Source organism: Mobula hypostoma, chromosome 2 (genome assembly GCF_963921235.1).
Source record: "Mobula hypostoma chromosome 2, sMobHyp1.1, whole genome shotgun sequence".
Taxonomy (NCBI): Eukaryota; Metazoa; Chordata; class Chondrichthyes; order Myliobatiformes; family Myliobatidae; genus Mobula; species Mobula hypostoma.
The window spans coordinates 50,637,216-50,645,146 of NC_086098.1; positions in this window are offsets into that span (position 1 = coordinate 50,637,216).

The window sequence follows — 7,931 nt, forward strand, 5'->3', positions numbered from 1 at the left end:
CAAGCATTGCATTTGCCTCCTTGCCCTTCATTTGCTACTTTCAGGGAACACGTACATGTGTTCCTAGGTCTTTCCATTCTACAACACATCCCAGGGACCTACCATTCATTGTGTATGCCCTACCATGGTCTATCTTCCCAAAGTAATTTACTTCACACTTACCTGAATTAAACGCCATCTGCCATTCCTTTGCACATATTCCCAGTTGATCTGGATCCTGTTGTAACTTTAGACAGTCTTCTTCACAGTCGACTATACTACCAATTTTTGTGTCACCTGCAAACTTACAAATCATGCTACTTAAATTCTCACCCAAATTGTTAATGTACACCCAATGGCCCCCATTATGTACAGGAGATACCCAATAAAGTGGCTACAGAGTATATGCTCGTGATCTTCTGTTGCCTTGCTTATGCACTTCAAGGTTCAACATGGTGTGCATTCAGAGATGATCTTCTGTGCACCACTGTTGTAATTTGTGGTTATTTGAGTTACTGCCACCTTTTTGTCAGCTTCAACTAGTCTGTCCATTCTCCTCTGACCTCTCTCATTGATAAGGTATTTTTTCCCCATAGAAGAGTTTTTTTTTGTTTATCGCACCATTCTCTGTAAACTCTAGAGATACACAAACTACCCTGCCTGGCAACAACAATTATTCCATGGTCAAAGTCACTTATAATGAAGAAGACATTTCTTCCCCATTCTGATGTTTGGTCTAAACATCAGCTGAACCTCTTAATCATGTCTGAATGCTTTTATGTATTGAGTTGTTGCCACATGATTGGCTGATTAGATATTTGCATCAATGAGAATATGTACAGGGGACATAATAGGGTTGCCTCCTACTGTAAGTGACAAATAATAGGGGAAGCACCGCCAATCCCTGTGGCACACCACTTCCTTCCAATCTAAAAAACAAATTTCCAATACCAAGTACTACAGTAGTTCAATAAATTCACTTAATACGCAGTATACATCCTGAAATTCTTTTTCTTCACAGACAACATGAAAACAGAAGAGTGCTCCAAAGAATTCATGACAGTAAAAATGTGAGAACCCCAAAGCTACACTCCTTTTACTCCGCCCACGTAAAAGCAGTAGCAACTACCTAGCATCCCACCCACTAAGCAAGCAACAGCAAAGCCCCCAAGAAAGACGATGACCTGTAGTACAACAAAAACTAATCGTTCACCCAACAATTCGACATATCACAAGCACTCTCTCATTGAAAAAGGGAAAAAGAAGTGTCCCCTTTCACAGTGAGAGGGGAGATATAACAAAACAACTAGGTGATTTATGGTGCTAAAAGTCTGTCACTTGCTTTTTATCCCTAAGTTTTCCGCCCAGAGAATCAGCAACAATTGCTCCCCTATCAACGAGAGAAAGAGAGAGCACAATTCACCAAGTATAGAGCCTCCAACAGCTGATCCGCTGTTTCTGACATTCTGTTCTCTCCTGTGATGCTTCAGTCAGTGGTACTGGCTTAGAATCAACACATCTACAGGGCCACGAAACCTCAGAACCCTAAAGGTGTGCTCATCTTCCAGGCTGAGTCCTTGGGATATTGAAAAGCAGCCAGTCATGAACCCACAGGAGCAGGTCCCACCACCGCAAAGAACTGAGGTCTGAGTGTACCTCTATCAGGGTCTTCAACAGAACCCCATCCACCCTGAAAAGACAAAGTAGTGACATCAAATGTGGAAGTTAAGCCGTTTTCTTGGATGAACACAAAGGAATCACCAGTGAGCATCATCATAACTCCGCCTCACCAGTATGTGAGCAAGACCTTGCCTATTTCCACTGGCTTCAAACCAAAAACCACAATCATTCTTAAGAGGACCTAGTCACTTTGTTGCTGTTAATATACTTGCAGAATTGTTTAGGATTCTCATTTATCAACCAAGGATATTTCATGTCCTTTTATTCACCCTTCAATTTTTCTTATTGAGGATGCACTTGGCAATTTTGATCAAGAAATCTTAACTGTTCATTCATATCTATTATTGTAAATGTTGCACTTTAACAATAGAAGATACATTTAGCACTACATAGAACGGCAAATAAAGATTATACCATAATGCAGCCTTTGAACCCAGAGAATTTACAAAGTTCCGAGTTCAGTATATTTATTATCAAAGTACAACCCGGAGATTCATTTTCGTGCAGGCAATCATAGTAGAGGTACAAGAAGCACAACAGAATCAATGAAAGCAACACACACAAAATGCTGGAGGATCTCAGCAGGCCAGATAGCATCTATGGAAAAGAGTATAGTCGATGTTTCGGGCTGAAACCCTTTCGTCAAAATCAATGAAAGACTGCACCCAACAGGGTGGACAAAGACCGATGTGCAAAAAGACAACAAACTGTGCAAATACAAAAAGTAAAGAGAAAAAAATAATATTAAATAAATCGGCAATAGATATCAAGAACATCAGATGAAGAGTCCTTGAATGTGCGCCGATAGGTTGGGGTAACCGTTCAGTGATGGATGAATGAAGTTGAGTGAAGTTATCCCCTTTGGTTCAAGAACCTGATGGTTGAAGGGTAATAACTGTTTCTGAACTAGGCGGTGAGGCAGCAGTGAGAAGGGTGCATGACCTGGATGGTGGTGCAAAGGTAAAGTTATCCATGTGAATCAATAATTTAAGCATTTCAATTCATTTATTATACTTTCTGAATAGTATACCATTAGTTAAACAATAGAGCAGGCAGATAAAAGTTACTATTCCTTAATCAACCTTGTGCTAGTATGAGTATGCAGCACAGATCCATCAGGTTCTTCCTTGCTCTTAACAACCCTGCCCACAGAATATTGTCCAAAACAATCCCGATAAACCTAGAAATTGACAAGAGGTTTGGATCAGATTTTCCTGCTCCTACAGTGCTGTGCAAAAGTCTTAGGCACGCGAGATTTTTTATATGGTTTCAGATTGAATGGCCTCCACAGAGCCCTGATCTCCAACATCATCGAAGCTGGCTAGGATTACCTGTAGAGATAGAAGTAAGTGAGACAGCCAAAGTCTGCAGAAGAACTGTGGAGGTTTCCCACAGTTCTTGGAACAACTGGCCAGCCAATTTTCTTAAAAAAACTGTACGACTGGGTACCTAAGAAAATTGATGCAGTTTTAAAGGCAAAGGGTAGTCATACCAAATATTGATTTGAGTTAGTTTTTTATTGTTTACTGCTCTTTATAGTAATTTTTTTGATATTAAGACATTTTTCATATCATTATTTTTGAAAACACCTTCGTTTTACAGAATTTTTTACAGGACTTTTTCAATTTAGGATTATCTGATTACAGGAAATAGAATGAAAATTGTGCAAACGTGCCATGTGCTCCTTAAGAAATAATCCCAATACTCCACCTATTGAAACATAAGCTATATAAGCTTGTTACCAGCAGAAAATACTTTAATTGATAATTCAAAGAGTAATATAATTCAATATTGCAGCATGAATAGTGTAGCCTGAATGCTATCAACTCCTACAAACTGAAACCAAGCGATACAGGTGACAACAAGGCTTTGCTTCCAGGTGAGCTCAATGCCTTTTATGCTCACTTTGACATAAAAAATAATGGAGGAACCATCACAAACAGCCCCCGGTGACCCTGTGATTTCAGTCTCTGAGGCCAATGTGAGAACATCATTCAGGAGGGTGAACCCATTGGAAGTATCTGGCCCATATAGGGTATCTGGCTAAGTACTAAAGACCTGTGCTAATCAACTGGCTGGTGTGTTCACTGAAATCCTTAACCTCTCACTAGGCAGTCTGAGGTACCCACCTGTTTACAGCAGGCTTCAATTATACTAGTGCCTAGGAAGAATGTGGTAACTTGCTTCAATGACTATTATCTAGTAGCACTTACATCCACAAATTGTTTTAAGAGGTTGTTGATGAAACGTATCAACTCCTACTCGAGAAGTGACTTGGATCTCCTCCAATTTGCCAACCAGCACAACAAATCCACAGCAGATGCCAGTTCGTTGCCTCTTTACTCAACCCTGGAATATCTGAATAACATCAGGATACTCTTTATTGACTACAGCTCACCATTCAATACTATCATCCCCTCAAAACTAATCGATAAACTTCAAGTCTTGGACCTCAGTACCTTCTCGAGCAATTGGATCCTCAATTCCCTCTCTTGCAGACCCTAGTCAGTCTGGATTGGCAACAACATCCCTCCACAATCTCCATCAGTACACTGCATCACACGGCTGTGTGCTTAGCCCCCTGTTTTACTTGCTTTACACTTACAGCTCTGTGGCTAAGAACAGCTCCAATGCCATATTTAGATTTGATACAAACACCACTGGCATAGGCCGAATCAAAGTTGGTGATGCATCAGCATTTGGAAAGGAGATTGAAAATCTGGCTGTGTGGTGCCACAACAATAACCTCTTACTCAATGTCAGTAAGACCAAGGAGCATTCACTTCAGAAGGAGGTAACCGGAGCTCCATGAGCCAGTCCTCAACGAGGGATCAGAGGTGGAGAGGGTCAGCAACTTTAAATTCCTCAGCATTATCAGTTCAGAGGACCTGTCCTGGGCCTGGCATATAAGAGCAATTATGAAGAAAGCATGGCCAGGCCTCTACTTCCTTAGAGGTTTGCAAAGTTTCAGCATAACATCTCAAACTTTGATAAACTTTCATAGATGTGTGGTGGAGGGTATATTGATTGACTGCATCACAGCCTGGTATGGAACAACAAGGCCCTTGAATGGGAAATCCCACAAATAGTAGTGGATACAGTCCAATCCATCATGGGTAAAGCCCTCCCCACCATTGAACACATCCATCATCAGGCACCCCCACCAATCAGCTCAAGTTCTCTTCTCACCACTGCCATCAGGAAAAAGATACAGGAGCCTCAGGACTCAAACCACCAGTTTCAGGAACAGTTATTATCTTTCAACCATCAGCTTCTTGAACCACATGGGATAACTTCACTCAACTACACTTGCCCCATCACTAAACTGCTCCCACAACCTATGGACTCACTATCAAGGATTCTTCATTTCAACTTTTCAATATTTATTGCTTATTTATTTTATTATTATTACTATTTCTTTTTTCTTTCTTTTTGTATTTGCACAGTTTGTTGTCTTTTCCATACTGGTTGTCTGCTCTGTTGGTGTGCTCTTTCATTGATTCTATTATGGTTGCAAGAATAGTATTTCAGAGTTGTATATAGTGACATATATGCATTTTGATAATAAATTTACTTTGAACTTTATTCATACAGGACTACAATTTTCTTGTATTCTGTTATTGGCAGATAACACATTGGATGTGTGATTTTGTTTGCCTGTGTAAATTCATGTTTGGTTTAAAATTAAGCATGATTTCTAACATTACAGAATCGCTTCCACACTAGACATAAAAATTATGTTCATTCAATGATAACAATTTTATTTTTATCAATAATATAGAAACAAGTTAGAATGTTTAAATATAGACTAACACCACTGTCCAAAATCAGCTGGTTTAAAATGAAAGCAGTGATACTTTGGGAATATCACAAGCACACCATTTTTCATTAAGGGTTTAATATACCAGTTAGTGATTACTGATGCTTGAGTAACAATTCTAATTAAGCCAGTTATTGTAAGATGGATGTCATTAACATAACCCAGTCTGCCATTTTCTAAATTTTCAAACCTTTCACAGTACAAGAGTTGCAATGAGCTTCTAATTAGATTTTAAAGCATTCCATTGTACAGTATTAGTGCATTTGGTCCCAAATTTGAAAATACCTAATCACTCAAAATGATTGTTTTTACATTAATTTTTCTATATCTTTGGATGTCAGTTATGGATAATAAACCTAATGACACTGTATTTATTACTGTACTAATTCAATGAATAGAGTAAAAGACTTAACATTCTTGCTGCCATATTTCAGCTAGGGCTGTTTAAGCTAGCTGAAATATGTGCTTGAAACACATCCTCATAAAGGTAATAATGAAATAATAAAGCAAGACCAAGTTTCTAGAAATAGAGGTACATTAATTAATAACAACCTTTTTCAGAGTTCAGTGGGCTTGCTGCCTATTTCAAACATTTTCTGTTGAACAATTTTATTAAAGAGGAGTTCTTTTGGTTCAACACAGAGAAGTAGTAACAGCTGCATCACTATCAATTCCTCATGGAATTGGCAACATTTATATGAAGATCAAAGAAAAAAATAAGATCCTAACCAGAAAAATTATCTTGAAAAATATACCGACTTCATATAATGTTATAATATTATGTAAGCAACTTTAGCGTCATACCAACTCATCCCAGCACGTCCACTCTGATTAGTGAGTATCCAGCTGTATTAGTCTTCTGGCACTTTACCCATAATATTTTGTGCCCAGACAGTTTGAGTGTTGGTCTAAATATTGACAGCATCTCTATTTTTACCACTCTCTTAGGCAGTGTATTCTAGATACTGCCTCAGGCCCCTTTTAATTCTTTTAAAACATCCTAAATCTACGTCATCTAATTTATATTCACCTTTGAAAAGAGGAAAATTTTCCTGCAGTCTGTCCAATCCATAACACGCATAATTTTATTTACTTTTTTCAAGTTCCCTCTTAACCTCTTCTACTCTAGGTAAAACAGACATAGCCGCTCCAATCTTTCCTCATAACTGTAAAGCATGATCCCTGATAACACCCTGATGAATCTCCTTTGAGACTTCTACAGAGCTATCACATCTTTCCAAGGGTGGAGTGACCAGAGCTTCCTATAGTGCTCCAGCTAAACTCTAGCCAATGTTTTACAATTTTACAACATAATTTCTCTGCTCCTGTATGCAGTGCCCTGACTACTGAAGGCTTGTATCTCATATGCCCTCCGAGCCTTAAGGACCTTTGCATTTGTACATCAATGTCCCTTTGTTCTCATTACTTCCTTGGACCCTACCATTCACGGTGTATGTCCAAGTCTCATTAGTACTCCCAAAATTCATCACTACACATTAATCTGGATTAAATTCCATCTGCTATTTCACCAGCACACAGCAATAAATCATGATTTTAAGACGACTGGAGAAAAGCATACAGGGGATGTCAGAGTTAAGTTTTTTTTACACAGAGAGTGATGAGTGCATGGAATGCTGTGCCAAGGATAGTGATAGAGGCAGATACATTAGGGACATTTTAGATAGGCATACGGATGATAGGAAAAGGAGGGCTATGTCAGAGGGAAGGGTTATAATGATCTTAATTTGGCATAACACGGTGGGCCAAATGGCCATTACAGTTGTGTTCCAGTCCTACAGCCCCACAGCCTGAGATTATTCCGTCCCACTATCAGCAACTCTGCCAATCTTCGTATCACCTGCAAGCTTGCTGATCATGCCTTGTACATCCATAGCAAAGTTACTCACTCGTATTACAAATGGCAAGGATCTCAGTTACAGTGCCAGCCATCGGGATGCAATTCCTGCCGCTGTCTTGAACGTTGTTCCTGTGGCCACTTGGGTTTCCTCCGGGTGCTCGGGTTTCCTCCCACATTCCAAAGACATATAGACTAGTATGCTTTAGTAGTTGTGGACATGCTATATTGGTGCTGAAAGCACGGTGACACTTATGGGCTGCCCCCAGCACCTATTTGGACCGTGTTGGTCAGTGACGACAATAACACATTTCACTGTATGTTTTGATGTTTCAATGTACGTGTGACAAATAAATCTAATCTTTATAAAATCTTAATCCTTGTCCATCCCTATCTTTTTCCATTACCATTTTGAAATATATGGAGTTATGGTCACTGTCTCCAAAAACGCTTCATACTGTCACTCCTCCATCTGACCAGCTGCAGTCCCCAAGATAATGCTCCTTCTGTCATTGTTCCATCTACATTACAGGTCAAAAAACTCCCCTGACAAATATTCCACTTTCTTTGAGCCTTTTACACTTGGACGATTATGGT